Here is a 17574-nt window from a genome sequence, read left to right on the forward strand (position 1 = left end):
ACGTAATGGTGAGTAGCTATTTCTGGCACCCGTTACTTACCTAGAGATAAAAAGAGCAAAACCTAGGCAACGTGGCATAACCATCTCAATTATTTTTTTTTTATGGAAAACATGCAAGATATCTCTGCGTCAGAAGTCCAGATGGGTTTTGCAGAACTTCAGAAGAAGTTCTTCCTTGTGGGAGTTTCAGCCTCAAACTTGACTTGAGGTACCTTAAGTCTAATCCAACTTAACCGCTTGTGGTAACACTCACAGCCTTGCACATGGGATTTATAACTTTAGACATTGATTGACAATGTACTTTCTGGTAATGGTCTCACCCTTAAGGAAATGATCCAGTTGGGGATGCCATAAAGCTGCATCTCCTGAGTTGCATTTCTGAAGGATGTTAGAAGCATCGCGTGCACACACACACACACACACACACACAGTGCTCCATGGACAAATAAGTTGGGAAGTATACCTTTCTTAAAAAATTTTTTTAACATTTATTTATTTTTGAGACAGAGAGAGACAGAGCATGAGTGGGGGAGGGTCAGAGAGAGGGAGGGAGACACAGAATCCGAAACAGGTTCCAGGCTCTGCACTGTCAGCACAGAGCCCGACGCGGGGCTCGAACTCACGGACCGTGGGATCATGACCTGAGCCGAAGTCGGACGCTTAACCGACTGAGCCACCCAGGCGCCCCGGGAAGTATATCTTTACTAGGTCCCTAGTGAATATCACTGCCTTGGACATTTACTAAGCACATTTGCATATGAAAGACTCTGAGAGGTCTATTTATAAAGAAACCTGGCTGACTTCGTTCCCAAAAATGATGGGGCAAAATTTATAATGTCATCCCCCACTCCCGTCCTGCTTGGCCTTGGTGTTTCCCGTGACTCTACTGCACCTTCATTCATTTGGCGAACTTGCACTGCCTGCCATTGTGCTAGACACTGAGGTGTAGGCCCCAGTCCCTGTCTTCGGTAGCCTGAAGCCCCTGTCTTCAGTGTCCGGAGGAGGTGGGTACACAGGACTGAGATGAGAGCCCTAGTGGGGAACTTACTGGGAGCTGTGAAACAGCACTGTTCACAGGAAGGTGGGGGAGAAGTCACTGAAATGCATTCTTTAGAACTGGAAACTGTCCAGGGCAATGGTCAAGAAAAGGAGATCCCAGGCAGCGGGGGGGCATGTGAAAGCCATCAAATGAGGATAATGGGATAATCAAGAAATTTTCACTGATTAGGATACAGGTTGGTACAGGGCTCTAGGAACACACGATGTGAAAAAAGAAGCAACAAGAGCATGAAGAACCCTACCTCTAATATGGTTTTGGCTCTTGCTTTTCCAGAACTGCTCTTGGCAGTGCTACTTGTGTTTTTATACCTTCTCCGTGGCAGCAGGGGGAGGAGGCACATTGGCGTGATTCAGAATATGAGAAACCAGGTTCCAGAGTTGTAGGCATCGGTGAGAACCAGAGGCAACTCTAGATGCCCCCGGAAACTCCCCGAAGAATGATGAGTGCTCTTGAAAACACTTGTTTTCCTTCTAGCAGGGGTTTGTGATATAACAAAGCAATTCATGCTTTTATTCCTACAACATCCTGTCCTCCTTCAGACGTGGGCATTATGCTCATCATGACTCTGCTTGGAAATTATTGTGAAAATAATTTCCATGTCATGAACTGTCATTACTGACAGGTGGTGACATAGTACCCAAAGTTCTTTCTCTCTTTAGAGGCTGGCTGTACAATACTTCCAGATAATCGTAATTTTTCCCTCAACTATGTATGTACGTTTGTACTTGTAAGATTGTAAGTGATTACAAATGAAAGGAAATATTACCTGTAAATAGTGTTATGTCATCATTTCCAGGGGAAAAAAGCACCCCAGCAAAACGATCTGGAAAAAAGAAAACTCTGCAAGTTATTTTTTCCTTCTTCTACAAAATGATGGGGCGGACTAGTTGGTCTCTGAGGTCTCTTCTAGCATTAATGTGATGTTCTTGGATTCTACGGGAGTTGTAGACAATTGTGGACAGCAGATGTGTAGTATAATTGCCTCAATAGGGTATTTGTCTCTCGCTGACTCTTTGGGAAATGGTGGGCCTGTTTTGTTTGTTGTTATGACTGGAAAATCTGAGCAATAATTATAGTAACATCCACAGAATTTCCCCTGTGGTGTAAAATACAGATAAGACTCTTATAATATTATCCCTTGATAACTGGTATTCGTGATGGCTAGAAATCTCTATGCAGCTCGCTGAGATTGGGACTGTGCTTCTTGTCATTTGGCTCTACTAGTCTGTGGGATGCCCAGGACTTGGTGTTGATTCCAACAATGCATTCATTCATCCATCTGAAAATATTGTATAAGCACCAGCCAAGTGCTGAGCAATACCCTAGGGGCTAGGGACAGAAGATGAGTAAGAGAGCTTACCGTCACAGGGGGGCACAGAGATGCAGTCCATTCAGCAGACGTGTATCGGGTACCTGGGGTGTATTTGGCTCTTGACAAACAGAGACAAATAAGAATGAAAAAAAAATGAGAGTTGACACATGTGTTCAGGTTCTGAGATACCTAAGGCTCAGAAGCTTCCTAGGGGAGATGGCATTTCTCTAAGGAGAAGAGCAAAGGATTACCAAGTGCCTGAGAAGAAGGCTATTGCAGGTAGTTAGAACAGCATTCCGAAAGGGACAGGGGCGTGACGAACGTGGTGTGGTGAACGAGTTGCCAGTTTGGGGCTGGCTTCAGTGTGGCTTGAGGTACAACTCAGAGGCTTGAACGAGCCCTCCATGCCCATTTAAGAAGTCTGGAGGGAGACCAAGAGCCAATGAAAGATAATGGCAGGAGAAGGACGAAGTTGCTTATCTGTAACTCAACATGCACAAAATTGATACGGGCACCAATAATAATAAGTATTGATTAAAGGCCGCAGGTACTGCTTTACACACCGCACCTGTTTTATCTCATTTCAATGTTACAATACTCATGGAGCAGGTGGTATTATCACCCCCAGGTTACAGATGAGGAAATGGAGGCACAGAGAAATCAAGCAAACAGACATCACAGAGTAACTGAGCAGAAGGGTCAGGGATTGCCTCCAGGCAGTCTGAATTCAGAATCCTTCCCGGTATTCTAGTTTATTGCATTTTAAACTTCAAGAAAGGAAGCACACATAAAGAAGCGCACAAATCATAAATACACAGTTCGATACACTATCATAGGGGTCATCAAACGGTGGCCCGTGAGCCAATTCCAGCCTGCCACCTGTTATTGTAAACAAGGTTTTATTAGAATATAGCAATACTCATCATTTACAACCTGTCAGTAGCTGCCTTTGCACTGCAATGGCAGAGCTGAGTGGTCAAGACAGGTGCACATGGCCCCTAAAGCTTGAAATATTTCTTCTACGGCTCTTTACAGAAAAAGTCTGCTAATCCCTATGTTATATTGTGGGCACAGCTATCATCCTGGTTCAGAAATAGAATATACCCAGGGCTCAGAAGGCCCCCACATGCTTCTTGACTAACACTGCTCCTTCTTCTCCCTAATGATAACCTCCCTTCTACTTCTGACACCATGGATTGGTTTTGCCTGTTTTCAACTTGATGTAAATGTAGTTATATTGTATGTGAGCTCTGCCATGTCAATTACTGTGCTATGCTGAGGTTCTTGGCATAAGACCCTAAAAAAATGGGAGGCCAGGCTCATTCTCTCTGAGCCCACAGTAGGTGAGCATCTAGGAGATGAGGCACACTGGCCTCTGCCTTGCTTCCATTGGGAAGAGAACATTCGGGGTTCACAAGTTTTTGGTCCCAAGTTGAATTATGGCCCTGTTCAACTACCTGTATTAGTTTTCTACTGGGGCTATAACAAACTACCACAAACTTAGTGTCTCAAACAACACGAATTGAATCTTTTACAGTTCTCTAGGTCGGAAGTCCAAAAGGATCTCACTGGGGTAAAATCAATGTGTCAGTAAAATTGCGTTCCCTGGAGGCTCCTTGATTCCCATTCTACACTCTCCCCAGATGATGCCTTTTGCTCTCATGGCCCCGGGTACTGTCTCTATGCTGATGATTTGTAAATCTCTGCCTCTCCCATCCCCCCTTTGACCTTGAGACCTGCGTCTTCAGCTCCTTGACTGCCTGTCTGACACCTTCCTTTGAATGCCTCCACGCACCTTGAGCCCATACACCTGCACTGACTGGCCTTCCAGGGTTTACCCAGCTCACGGACTGGCACCACTTTCTACCTAATTGCCAAAAGCTAATTTCCTAAAAATCGTTCCTGATTTGTATCTTTTATTTAATCTCTAAATTCAGTCATTTTTCTAATTCTGTCCATTCAGTGCCCTTGATGCGCTCTGGGTGTTTCCATGTCTCTGTCTTTCCACTGCAACGGTTCTAGGTCAGTCTTTCCAATTTTTGTCTCGATCACGCTGCCTATATCCCAGCCACAGTCTTGCACCTGCCACATGGCAGCCATAATTGTTTTTCAGCTTTAAAAAAAATTTTTTTTAATGTTTATTCACTTTTTGAGAGACAGAGACAGAGTGTGAGCAGGGGAGCAGCAGAGAGAGAGGGAGACCCAGAATCCGAAGCAGGCTCCAGGCTCTGAGCTGTCAGCGCAGAGCCCGATACGGGGCTTGAACTCATGAACTGTGAGATCATGACCTGAGCTGAAGTCGGGCGCTTAACCGACCAAGCCACCCAGGTGCCCCATAATCGTCTTTCTAAAGCAAAGTCTGATCCTCTCTTTTAGTGAGTCCATTCCCCTGACTCCAGACAACATTTCTCAAAGTATGGCGAATCCCATAAGATGATCTGGAAATCATCTTGGGATCATCATCGTGAATTGGGCCACGATTCACCATCTACTGGGGGCTGACACCGCACGGTAGCAGACTGAAGAAGAAACAACTCTACAGTAAAAGGAACTCCTCAACTTTTACCCTCTTAGTTTTTGGTTTTACTCTATTCTTTCTTAAACCGACGTGCCACGCACCCTTTCTTCCCAGTAATAGCTACTGATATCCCACAGATCCAATGTCCCAGTTGACGTACTTTGGGCAACGTTAGCCTAAGCAAACCTTGACTTTTTGTGCGAGTCAACTTTTACAAGGTGAAGAAAATTTATTTCAATGAATATTCTCCATGCTGTATGAGCTAATTGTGTTCAGAGGAACCTGAAAATGACATATTTTTTTTAACCTGCCAGAGCAGAAGTAGCTTTTAGTGTTCCTTTGTCAAAGTAAGCTTTGCTGTTAGTCGGAGGGGAGGAAGAAAACCGAGGTAATTATACAGTGACGGTAACTGTTCTTTTTTCTCCCATTGAGTACCAATGTCAGTCTTCTCGAACAAAGGGGCTATTGAAATTGTGAATCATAAAATTGATTTTTCCAACTTCTGGGCACCAGCTGGGCTCAGTAGGAAAGGGTCTGTAGTACAGAGGAAGGCTTTTTTAGCCAGAGGTACCTTATTGTGTCCTTCAAGGACTTCATGTAGCCTTTCTGCATGTCATTTGTTCATCCCACGAACATGCATAGATTCTGCTAGGTGCTGGGAAACTCTAGATTTACAAAACCCTCTTGTGGCCACCTTGAGTGAGAAAATATGGAGTAAACTCATATGCCATTCTTCTTCTCCATTTTTAGGGCGCTCAATACGTACTGGTCACATGCTATGTGCTTTCGTTGTCTTGATAAATCCTTATAGTTACCTGGGGCATGGTTATCACAACCATAGAATTCTAGAAACTGAGGCTAAGGGGCTGAGTCAGTGCCACAGTTATTAGGGGACAGTGCCAAAGTTTGAACCAGGCTCCCCTCCATGGCTCATTGCTCTCGCAATTGGACAGTATGATGTCATTGGTGGAAAGTTTAAAGTTTAAACTTTTGCTAAGGGTCAAGGGTGAGCTGGTATAAAACAAACTGCCACCAAGTCCTTCGTGCCTGTTTTTTAGGAGTTATCACTTGGCTTCAGCAGCAGAGAAACTTTGCCATCCTATCTTGGACTTCATGCAAATTCCCTCATAGCAACATTGCCTTTGTGAAGAATTACATTTCCTGCTGCAGTGATTAGATAGACAGGCTCCTTTAAGTCCTATCAGCCAGAACTTAGCCCTGTGTTTTGCTGGGAAGTTTTTGAATCCACCCTTCATAGCAGCTTTCCCCCTTGTGCAGTGGGATAATAATGCAGGGCTCTTTGGTTTTCATTTACTTCCATCTACATCATTTCCTTTGAAATGTTCCCATTGCCCTGTTGGCAGGACAGTTGGTACTATCCCTGTTTGTGAGTGACAGAACTGAGGACCAGAAGAGCCCAAGGCCATCGTTGAAGGTCATGCACCCCATAAACACCTCCATCTATCACTTACAAATGGTATGGTATACTCTTCTATGTATTTGTCTCTTTTCCTCAAGGCAGTGCGAGTACCTCGAGGGCAGAGGCTATGCCTTTCCCTTGTATTTTTCTAAAGCCTAGCCAAGAGTCTGGAGCATATCAGTGTGATCAATGTGTAATACATTTAAATAGTGGAATCATAAAAGACTCTTAAATACAGAGAACAGACTGAGGGTTGCTGGAAGGGAGGTGGGTGAGGGGATGGGCTGATGGGTATTAAGAAGGCACTTGTTGGGATGAGCACTGGGTGTTATATGTAAGCGGTGAATCACTGGGTTCTACTCCTGAAACCATTATTACGCTGTATGTTAACTAACTTGGATATAAATTAAAAAAAAAAAAAAGGTGGATCCATGAGTGGAATCTGGGATTCTGATTACTCCTGAATGTTTACCTCCAGCCCTGCACACACCTTGGAACTCAAGACATATCTAAACGCCAACTTGACATCTCTACGTGGATGCTATAGGCATCACAAGAATAATATGGCTAAAGCAGAACTCTATTTCTCATTACAAACCTGCTTTCCCTGAGTTTTGCCATCCCAAAAAGTGGCCTCATAGTTTTTCCTACCACAAATCTGAGTTATCCTTGATTTTTTTTCTTTCTTCTACCTTTCAGGTCTATTTGGTTGCCGAGTCCTCTGGACTTTCTATGCAGAATGTATCCAGAATTGTCCACTCCTTCCTGCTCCCTGGTTTTTACCCCAGTTCAAGCCACCATCTTCTCGTCCGTGAACCAGTGCAAATACTGTCCTCTCTGGTCCCTGTCTACTCTTGTCCTCCTGCAATCCATTCCCCAGGAAGCACTCAGTGATCTTTTAAAAAGGAAAATAAGACCAATCACTCCTCTGCTTAAAACTCTTGGCTGGCCTTTCTTGTCACTGAAACAAACAAATAAGCAAACTCAAACTTCTTCCCTTGGTGTGCAAAAACCTCTGTGATTTGCCTGTCTAACCCTTTGACTCCATTAGTTACCGCTCTCCTTGTGTCTTCCATGTGCCGGCCATGCTAGCCTGCCTGATATTCCTTGAACTTTCCAAGTTCACTCAGGCCTAAAGGTATTCGCACTGGCTAATCCCTTGGTCTGGAGTGACTTGTCTCTTCATCTTGTTTACACGGCTGGTTTCTTCTTGTCATTCAAATCTCAGCCTACATGTGACTTCTTTAGAGAGGCTAGCCCCGGCCACCCAGTTTTAGGTAGCCACATATCTACTCTCTACCAAATTATCTTATTTTAAATCTCTGGTTGGACAACACCTATTCTGATCTGAAATTCTTCTTGTTTATTTGTCTGTTTCTCTCTCTATCTTTCCACCCCCTGGATTAGAAACTCTGAGAGAATAGGAATCCTCCTGTCCTTTCCAATGCTAGGTCCCTTGTACAGAGGACCACACTGCATAGTGATTGTTGGTGTTTTCCACAGGGTAGATGGTCAAGGACTAGAAGGATGTCTAAATTAATTCTTGAACAACCTGGAATGAGATACACTATTATACTTTATTTTTCAGAGGAGGCAACGGCTGCTCAGAGAGGTTAAGCAACTTGCTTAAGGTCAGAAGTACTTGACTAGTCAGAGATGGAAGGTGAGGGAAAGAAAGGGATCAAGGATAATTCAGATTTCTGGTGTGAGAAACCATGCCACTATTTCCTAAGATAGGACAATCCAGGTGAAAGCTGGTTTTCAGAGGGAAATCAAGAGTTCTCCTTTGGCCATGTTATTTGTATAATGCCCAAGGACTCCTTCTTCTTCCTAATAAGAGGATCAAGATTTGAACTCCACTCTCTGAACCCCAAATGTCATGCTGCCTTCCCCAACAGTGTTTTGAACTTTCACAGCCCCTTTCCTTTTCTTCCACTTGGGTGCTCCATCTAAGTGATTTTCCATCCAACTTAGAGAGGTGGTGGGCCATGCATTTCTGCAGTCTGGAGATAAGGAAGATAATATTCCAACTGGAAAGTGTGAGTGATACCTCTTAAAAGGGGGCCAGGAGGCAGTTTGCTTTTTATGTTGATGGCTGATAAGTGAGGCCTTTGAAGGTTTGGGGGAAGAAGTGAATTTCATGGTCAGAATGGGGAGGAGGGAAAACACAGGAAGGGCAACCTTCCCCTACGCCCAAGTCTCTGATAATAATGTTACCCCCTGATGTGGACAGGGCTTGACAGTTTCCTTATCATCATATCTCTTATCACATATGAACCTCACAACAACCTACAACACGGGATGTCTTATTCTTCATAAACAGAAGAGGGAACTGAGGATCAAGACTATTAAGTGGTTATCCAAGGTCGTAGAGTTACAAGTGAGATTAGGCAGACCTAGAAAGCTGGTCTTCCGGGTGACGTCCAGGAACCACATTTCACACTTCTCAAAGAAACCCTGTGGCCCTTCTTCTCGGTCCCCATGCAGAGGACCCCTTCCCTCTCTCCCTTCAACTTGCCTCTATATTTTGCCCACCTCAGTTCTGAAAGATCACTTTCTTGCCAAACTAGCTGAGAAGCTGAGTTTATAACCCTCTGGGGCCTCTGTTGAGGAATTAGCTGTTAGCTATCCTCTGTTGAGGAATTAGTTTCAGGAAAGGTTACTGAGAAAGAACGAATCAGTGAGGGTGGTCGGGAGGATGCATGTTGATTGGCGACCCTCATCGAAATGTTTCTTGCCCTTGAAGTCAATGATTCCCAAACTTTAGCGAACAAGAGTATCATGTGAAGAGCTTGTTAAAACCCAGATTACTGGGTCCCACCTACCAGAGATGCTGATAGGGCAGATCTCAGGGGTGGGGCCCAGGAATTTGCATTTCTGTATGATGCTGCTGCTGCTCTAAAGACCACCTTGAGTAGCACTGCTCACAGCAGCTGCACCTGCTTGCCCTCCGTAGTGAAGTCCAGGTGTGGGAGATATTTCTCTATTTCTCAGTTGGTGTTGATAGAAGTATTTATTGGTATAACCTCTCAGGGGGAGCAGTTGGCAACTCCAATTAAAATCTGGAGAGTGCGTTTTGACCAAAAGTTCCACTTCCGGGAACTTTATCTCAAGGGAGTAATTAAGTATATGAACAAAAATTTAGGTACTTTGTGCCAGGCACTTTTTAGAGGTTCAATAAATCTTTGTAGAAGGAGTTGAGGGGAAGGGTGCTCATTCCTGAAGTGTGTATAATGGGGAAAAAAATGGAAGTAATCTGGATGTACATATGTCAGATTGATGACCTTAACATACCTACTGTCAACTGGAAACCAGCTAACTTTAAAACGTTAGAAAGGATGATGATAATATAGCAATACTTAATTAGCATGACTTCATTTTGTTACGTATTTTCGAAAACAACAATGATGGGATACCGGTTAATTCTTGTTTGGGATGAATCATATTGTTTTGTTTGTTTGTTTGGGATCAGCATCTGTTATTTGTGTTATAAAAGAAAACTTGTCTAAGGTCAGCAGAAAAGGGTAACCCTTTGAGAGCTCAATTCTCTGATTCAGGACCTTTTCCTGGATCTACCATCTTGGAGGAAGCAGGAAGTTTTAGGTCGGAGAGGGTAAGGTTCTGCCTTCGAAGAGGCTGTTGCAAACCCAGTTAATGGAAACCAGATGTGTTGGAACCTCAGCTTTCCGGCTGGGTTGCTCTTTATCTTGGAGCCCACCCTTCATTCTGGCATCAGCTGTCTTTTTCTGTGGGGCTGATGTGCAAGGCTGGTTTTTAGTGGAGGTGAGCACCTTGGGGATGTAAACATTAACTGGATTGGGCATCATTTTGAAGTCACCTTGGGCAAATTGTATACATCCCCTTTGAAACTTTTAAATTAGTTAGTCAATATTAACCAGCAATGATTGTTAGGTCAACATTTCAAGGAACGTGATTGATTGCTGTTTGATCATTTAAAAAATAGCCAGAACACTGGTATCTGCTTTTTGCAGGAAAAGAAATGTTACCGTCAATAATCTTTACAGCAGATACGATGTTATAAGCAGGAAATCTTACTCATCTGGACTGCTAAAATGAACAGTATTGCCTCTGCTTGGTTGAATTGTGGGTTAATATCTCTTTTGATTTTGCAAGTATTTTCATGGAATAGGTATTGATTTTCTAATCCCTCACTAAACATGTAATAAAATAGGAACTAGTTAAGAAAGAAGATGTTATTAGAGGGGAAGAGGCAATTGGGTAGGTGAGAAATTGAGAATTTAGAGATGGGCACGTAGAACTCGTCAGTAATCTGTGTGATTATTGATAAATTTCTTCTGGGATCTGCCTTCACTTCTCAATTTTTGCCTTGTTGTGGATTTTGAAGTCAGACATTTAAGTTAGTGTTATGTTTGTCGGCTGTGTAACCTAGGGGAAAATCCTCCATACTTTTGAATTATAGTTACTTTATCGCAAAAAGAAAAACTAGATCCTTACATTAGATGGGTTCTGCTCAGTACATGTTCATTTACAGCAATAGTACTGGTAGTTAATACCAGGTCCCAGCAAACCTTCCACCTATGCACGGATTTGACCCTCTTCACTAAATGCTCAAAATGCATTTATACCCATTATTTTCATTATGAGAGTGATAACATAACAATCGATTGGAAAACAGTTAAAAAGAAAAAAGCCTTTTAATCCCACAATGCTAGCGTAATCACTGATGGATGCTTTGTATAATGAAGGTCAGCAAGGTTAGAGAAATAAAAACTTCAAGTTTCAGGTTGGAGGTAGGATAGGAAGGCTCTTAATTTCTCTTCAGCTCTGAATTCCTTAATTCCAAGGACCTAGAAAACTCAACATGGAGATACCCTATTTCTCACGTATTTTTCAGGTTTAAGTGTGAAAAAAATAATGAAATACTACTTAAGACATTGAACCTTAGCATTGATTTTTATGAGAAACCATTGGAGATAGAGCAACTTCATTCATTCCACAATTGAACAAATATGTAATGACTCACATTCATTTGGAACTAAGTACTGGGGGATACAGTGGTGCCCAACAACAAAACACAATCTCTGCCCTGGTGGACATTACAAGCCGATTCAGGAGTCAGAGTCTAAACGAGCCATCACATACATAAACACAGAGTTTGAAATTATCATAAGGATTCGCGGAGACGAGTAGAAAGTTCTAAGGGAGGGTGTAACTGGGAGCCTAACTTAACTGGGGAGTCAGAGAGCATCTTTTGAGTGATATTTGTGACGCAGGTGGGGTAGAAATTGATCGGCTTAAGGGATGGGGTCGGCGGGGCTTGAGGTGTATGGGAATAAAGGTTTTGAAGTGAGAAATAACTTGGGTTTATTTGAGAATGTGAAAGACCAGTACTGTAGTTAGAGCACAGGGAAGGAGAGGGAGCACGGTGAAAGATGAAGCTGGGCAAGTCAGCTGGACCACACATGGTGGGATTTGTTGCATACGGCAAACTATTTGGATTATCCGAAGTGCAAAAGGGGACACTGGGGGGTTTGGAGCAGGCAAGTGGCCTAATCTCTCCCTGCTGTGTGAAAATCGTATTAAAGATTGGCAAATGGAGAAGCAGGGAGGGCAGCCAGAAGCCCCTGGGATGGTCTAGAAAAAAAGATGATGTCTTGACTTAGGATAGAGTCAACGAAGAGTTGAAAAGTAGGTGATTTGAGTATTTTCAAAGTCGACTTCATAGGAATTGGTGAAAAATTGCTCGTGAGGGTTAGGGAGAAGGCAAGTCAGGAACAGCTCTCACATTTCTGGCCAGGGAAACTTGACAGATGGCAGCCCTTATCCCAGAGAGACGGGGAGCAAAGGGGATATTGGGGGTCAGACTTTAGGTTTGAAACAGGTTGATTTTGAGATTCGGTGAGACTCAAGTGAAGATGCTAAGCAGGCACATGAATATACAAATTTGGCAACTGCATATAGCTTGTTTCTTTTGGTGATTCCAAGAACCAAAGAGCTTCTCTACTGCTTTAGTTTTCAGTTATTGTACATCTATGAGGCATCTATGAGGCAATACGAGGCCATTTCCATGTATTATCTTACTTAGCCCCGTTACTCAGTGAATTGTTCTTCTGTTCTCTCTAGCCATCTCTGTCATCATATTTATTATCTTCTATCATCTGCCTATGTAATTCATTTTCTGCCATCCATCCATCCACCCACCCATCCATCCATCCATTTCCCTAGAAAGAGACATATGCCCACGATCAGAAGGACACTTAAAAGATCATTAATCTATTCACTGTATAGATGAGAAAACTGAGGTCCAGCGGAGAGAAACCTCTAGTCTAAAAGTACTTGGTGCTGGTTAAAATTCCATTTCTGCTGGTTGCATCTACCCTCTTTCCTTAACCAGTAGTTTTCATCGCTGTGGCCTCTTGGGGAATGGCTCTGCCAGAAGCTGAGAGAGAACACTGCCAGGCTTCACTCCATAGAACGTGCACCTCTTTCCAGCATTTCTCCCCCATGGTGTTTCAATGTGCGGGGCTCCCCTTTGAAGTCCTGCAGTGTGAAAGCACCAGCAGGCGGCCTCTTCCAAGGAATCTGCAGTCCGTCTGCTAACAGGCAGCTTGTCTCCCCTGCTGCTGGGGCAAGACAGAGAACGGGTGTATAACAGGGGACAAGATAATGATCAAAGGAAAACTTAGAGTGATGGCTTCAGAAAATCTTGTCTGATTGATTTAGAGGTGGAGATGGAGGGGGCTGCTGGCCTCTCAAGGCTGCAGCTTTGGAACTTGCCGGGAGTTAACTCTTTGGGAGCTGCTGTGCCTCAGACCCTCGGCCCAGAAGGAACGAAGCTTCAACAGGGAGGGTGTCAAAGGCTACCTCCCTTTAACCAGCTCCACCCCTCCCTGACTCATCTCTACTTCGAATTCACCCCAACCTTCAATGACATGGCATGAAATAAAAATGAAGGCAAGGAAAAGAAGAGAAATCCACTGTGTATTTCTATACCGACTACGTTAACCCAGCAGGCAGATTGATACTCATCAGCTCAATGGTTACGTTTCTTGGCTGATGACTCTAGTACGTATTCATCAAGTGCCTGCCAAGTGCGAGGCGTCACTGGGACACTAAGGGCTCACAGTGAAGAAGACAGGTTTCTCTGGGTTGTGGCTCTGGGCTCCACATTTAGTCCCCTGCTCCCTCCATTCTCCCCCTCATGAGACCACAGGCTAGTCTCCCCCTGGCCCCGCTCCCTCTGACCACAGGCCATGGCACGTGCTCTCGCCACAGCTGAGAGGGTCCTGCTTGCCCCTGGTCTGCCCTTGGAACATCTCTTTACCCTTCAAGTTTCATCTCAAGGGATCCGTACCCAGGCTTCAGGGTATGACTGGCTGTCTACCGACCGGGCGTGAAGCCTGGTACCGTGGAAGCCACCTGGAGACATCCCCTCGGACAGGTGACAAGAGCGGTCCAGCATTAAACACTGTTGCTCCCTGGCTCGGCGGAAGTGGTCCTCGGGGGGCCAAAGGGGCGTGAATTGGAAGAAGTGCACGGCACGAGCACGGCACTTTGGGAGGCAGAACGTAGCCCCTTCACCACCAGCCCCGTGACTGCAGGGCAAGGGGCTCCTCTCCCTCATGCTTCGTTTCTTCCCCTGTTCAGTAGGAAGAAGACTACATCCTCTCCAAGTTGCTAGGGTGACATAAACAGGTTCTAAAGCAAAGAGCGCTCAGTGGATGCCCCTCTCTGCACAGCCTCTGTCAGTTTGGCTTCTCTGAAAAGCGGCTACCAAGACAAGAGTCAATGGGCAAGAGGCTTGTTGGGGGGAAATGCCGGTGCGGAACCAAAAGGAGACTGAGTCGGGGAGGTGGAGAGAGGCTTGTAGGGTGATGTGGGCCTGGCCCCTGCAAAGCAGAGGGGAGGGAGGAGGATGCAAGAAGAGCCTCGGGTCACACTCCCTCTCTGATGGAGACTCAGCCAAGAGGAGAAGAAGCCCGAGCGGAGCTGCCGCCTAGAGGCATCCAGCCCTGGGGCATGAAATGGCCTGGTACTCAGTCTCCCTGCTGTTCTCAGGGAGAGCCCTGACAACAAGGCCCCGGTCCTTGGTGCAAGCACCTGCCATATCCTCACCACGTGGTGCTGCAGGTTCCCTGAGCTCCTTCCAGCAGGTTCTCTGCAGAGGGACCCCTGGGCGGCAGACCACCACAGCTGCCACACAGCCCTCTCTCTTCCTCCCTTGTCTGTACAACGGGGCTGAAAATGTCTATCGCTTATTGTAGTGGCCTGCCCGGACTGCCGTTGGCAAACACCACAGATTCAGTGGCTCAAACAACCCAGAGGTGGATTTTCTCACGGCGCTGGAGGCTGAAAATTTCAGACCAGGGTGCTGGCAGAGTTGGTTTCTCCTGAGGCTTCTCTCCGTGGCTTGTAGGTGGGCGTCATCTCCCTATGTCCTCGCGTGGTCTTTGCTCTGTGTGCGTGCGTTACTGGGGCCTCTCTGCTTGTAAGGACACCAGTCATATTGGGGTAGGGATCCGTCCACGAGACCTCGTTTAATTTTAGTTTCCTCCACAAAGGACCCACATTGGGAGTTAGGGCTGCAAAACCTGAAATGTGGGGGACACAATTCAGGTCACAATTCTACCCTTCATTCAGGTAACGTTTCTTCCTTCTCTCTCCCTCTGTCCCTCTTTCTCTCCCTCCCTCTCTCATTCTTCAAATTAAGAGCCTGTCGTATTCCACCCAGTGTGCCAGAGACGGTGGATGAAGGACGCAGTCCCCTCCCTCAAGGAGATGGCCATCTGTTGGGAAGGAGCTAGTTGGGACCACCGGGCGCTACGGTGACAGGAACCCCGCAGGTTGGGAAGACACAAAGGAGAGATCCCTGATCCAACCTAGGCTTGTTGGGGGTAGTCAAAGAATGCTTCCTGGAGGAGGTGGCATCCAAATGAGTGTTCAAGAATGGGAAGAATTTAGCCAGGCGAAAGAGTATGTGCAAATGCATGGGCTCGTGAGAGATCACAGCTTGTTCGGCCAAGCACTGTTAGCCCGGCATGCCCGGGGCAAAGGGCAAGCGCTGGGGAAGTGTGCGAGCCAGGAACAGAGAGGCGGTGCGGGTGTTGGTGATGGGGGAGCACGGGCCACACAAGTTCTGATACCCTGCTCGGAGTATCCTGAAGGCTGTGACAGCATCTCTCTTCCCTCCTTCCTTCCTTCCGGTGGTCAAAGGTATTAACAGGCCAGCTCCCCAACACTTCGGCGTGCCTCGACTTGATGTGAGGCTCACAACTCTTCTTCTTCTGTCTTCACGAAAGCACAGTTGCAAACGATGTTCGCGCGGAAAGGGCGCCCTGTTCCTCCCTCCCGTGCCTTCCTTCCCCCACCCGCCCACGCCGAAGCCGAATCTGCAGAGATGCAGCCGTCCCCGTGCTAGGAGCGGTGACATCTGTCACCACCCACCCCCCTGTTACCAGCGTAGCTGCTGAGCACATCAAGGAAAACGCCTTCCACTCAGGCCCGGCATGTGACACGGCCCAGAAACGTCATATTAAGACCTGAAAGACGAAATTTACATCTTCTGGGGCTGCGGAGATACCACCGCCACGGCGATGACCTGTGTTGAGCCAGTGCAGTGCCGCGGGGTGCCCCGTAACTGGGGATCCCGGACCGTGGGCTGTAGATGGGGGTGAAGGCCTGGTGAAAGGGGCTTGCACGGCTGGGCTGGGCTTGGGTGTGGCAGGTGGATGCCACACGTTCTTGGGATTCTTCATCTCAGAGGCAGAAGGGGAAGAGCAAGCCCCGGGTCCAGAGAACCTGTCGCTGCTGCTGAAGAAGGTCAGGCTCAGGAAGTTTGGTGTAAGGTCGAGGTCGCCCAGCAGGTGAGCGGCAGAGTGAGAACAAGCATTAGGGACACCTCATCCCACTCGCTTGTTCATGAAGCATATTCTCACTGCTTAGAAGGTTCCAGCCTCCATCTAAGGTAACTGGGACACACAGGGAATAAGAAAAAGGAATCTCCCACCTAGGATTTTAGAGTCTGACTATGTTCTAGAAGCATCCTGGTATTTAAAAAAAAAAAAATAGCAGAGCCTGGCCCCAGCCCCGGACATTTTGACTTCCTGGGACACTGGAGGGGCAGAGTGTTTTCTCAGGCTCCTCGCGATGTAGCACTGTTGGTCCAAAGTCATGCCATCCAACATGTGGCTACTGAACACACGCAATGTGCTATGAGACCTGGTCTGAGCGAAAGAATCAAAAATATCTCAGGAATAACTTTTTACGTTGCTTCTATGTTGAAATGATAATACTTTGGGTCTGTTGGGTTAAATAAAATAAACCGTTAAAACTAGCCTCACCTCTTTCTTTCTACTGTTTAAAAATGTGGCTGCCAGAGGGGCACCTGGGTGGCTCAGTCGGTTAAGCATCCGAATTCAGCTCAGTTCAACGATCTTACTGTACGTGAGTTCGAGCCCCACATCAGGCTGCTGTCAGTGCGGAGCCTGCTTTAGAGCCTCTGTCCCTTCCCCACTCATTCTCTCTCTCTAAATAAATGACCTTTAAACAATGTGGCTGCTTAAAAGTTGAAAATATAAATGTGCCTCATAGTATAATTCCATCGGCCAGCGCCGGTCTAGAGACATTTTTCCTCAGTGACCGTACAGTCCCTCTTTGGTTCATACACACAAGGACACGAAATGGTAGACAGAGCGTGGCCCTTCATCCTATTTGGGCAGAGGTAGAAAGAAACTTTACCCTCAGGTCATGCTGCGTGGGTTCTAATCTCAGCTTCAATGATTGTTTGTTGGATGACCTTGAGTAAGTCAACTCCCTGTGCCTCTGTTTCTCCATCTGTAAAATGAGAAGAATGAGGCTGTTTAAGTTTTCATTAAGGTAGTGTTAGCTATTATTATTATTCTCCCCTCTCTGGGTCTTTTCTGTCGAGATTTGGTTCTCAAACCTGCTTCTGGGACCACCTGCCACTGAGCGCAAACCTTGTCTTAGTCACTTACGGAATGCATGATTACTCCTAGCTAATTGCAACCCACAAGCATCAATTTAATTTCATTTCATGACCCATTGTCATAACTCATGAAATGTAGCCCCTTCCCCCTCCGACTGCCTTTTTGTTAACTTCCAAGGAAAAGAGAAGTTCGATGAAAAATATGACGAATCACTGCCCCCGGCTTTCTCCTCCTGGGTTCTCCACCAGCTTCAAATGACACTTTGAGTTGGGGGAGCTCACCAGTGGAAGCCAAGCCAAAATATTCAGGCAGATTTCTCCCTGAATAAGTTTCACT

The sequence above is a fragment of the Panthera leo genome, chromosome F2 (genome assembly GCF_018350215.1).
Source record: "Panthera leo isolate Ple1 chromosome F2, P.leo_Ple1_pat1.1, whole genome shotgun sequence".
In the NCBI taxonomy this organism is placed as follows: domain Eukaryota; kingdom Metazoa; phylum Chordata; class Mammalia; order Carnivora; family Felidae; genus Panthera; species Panthera leo.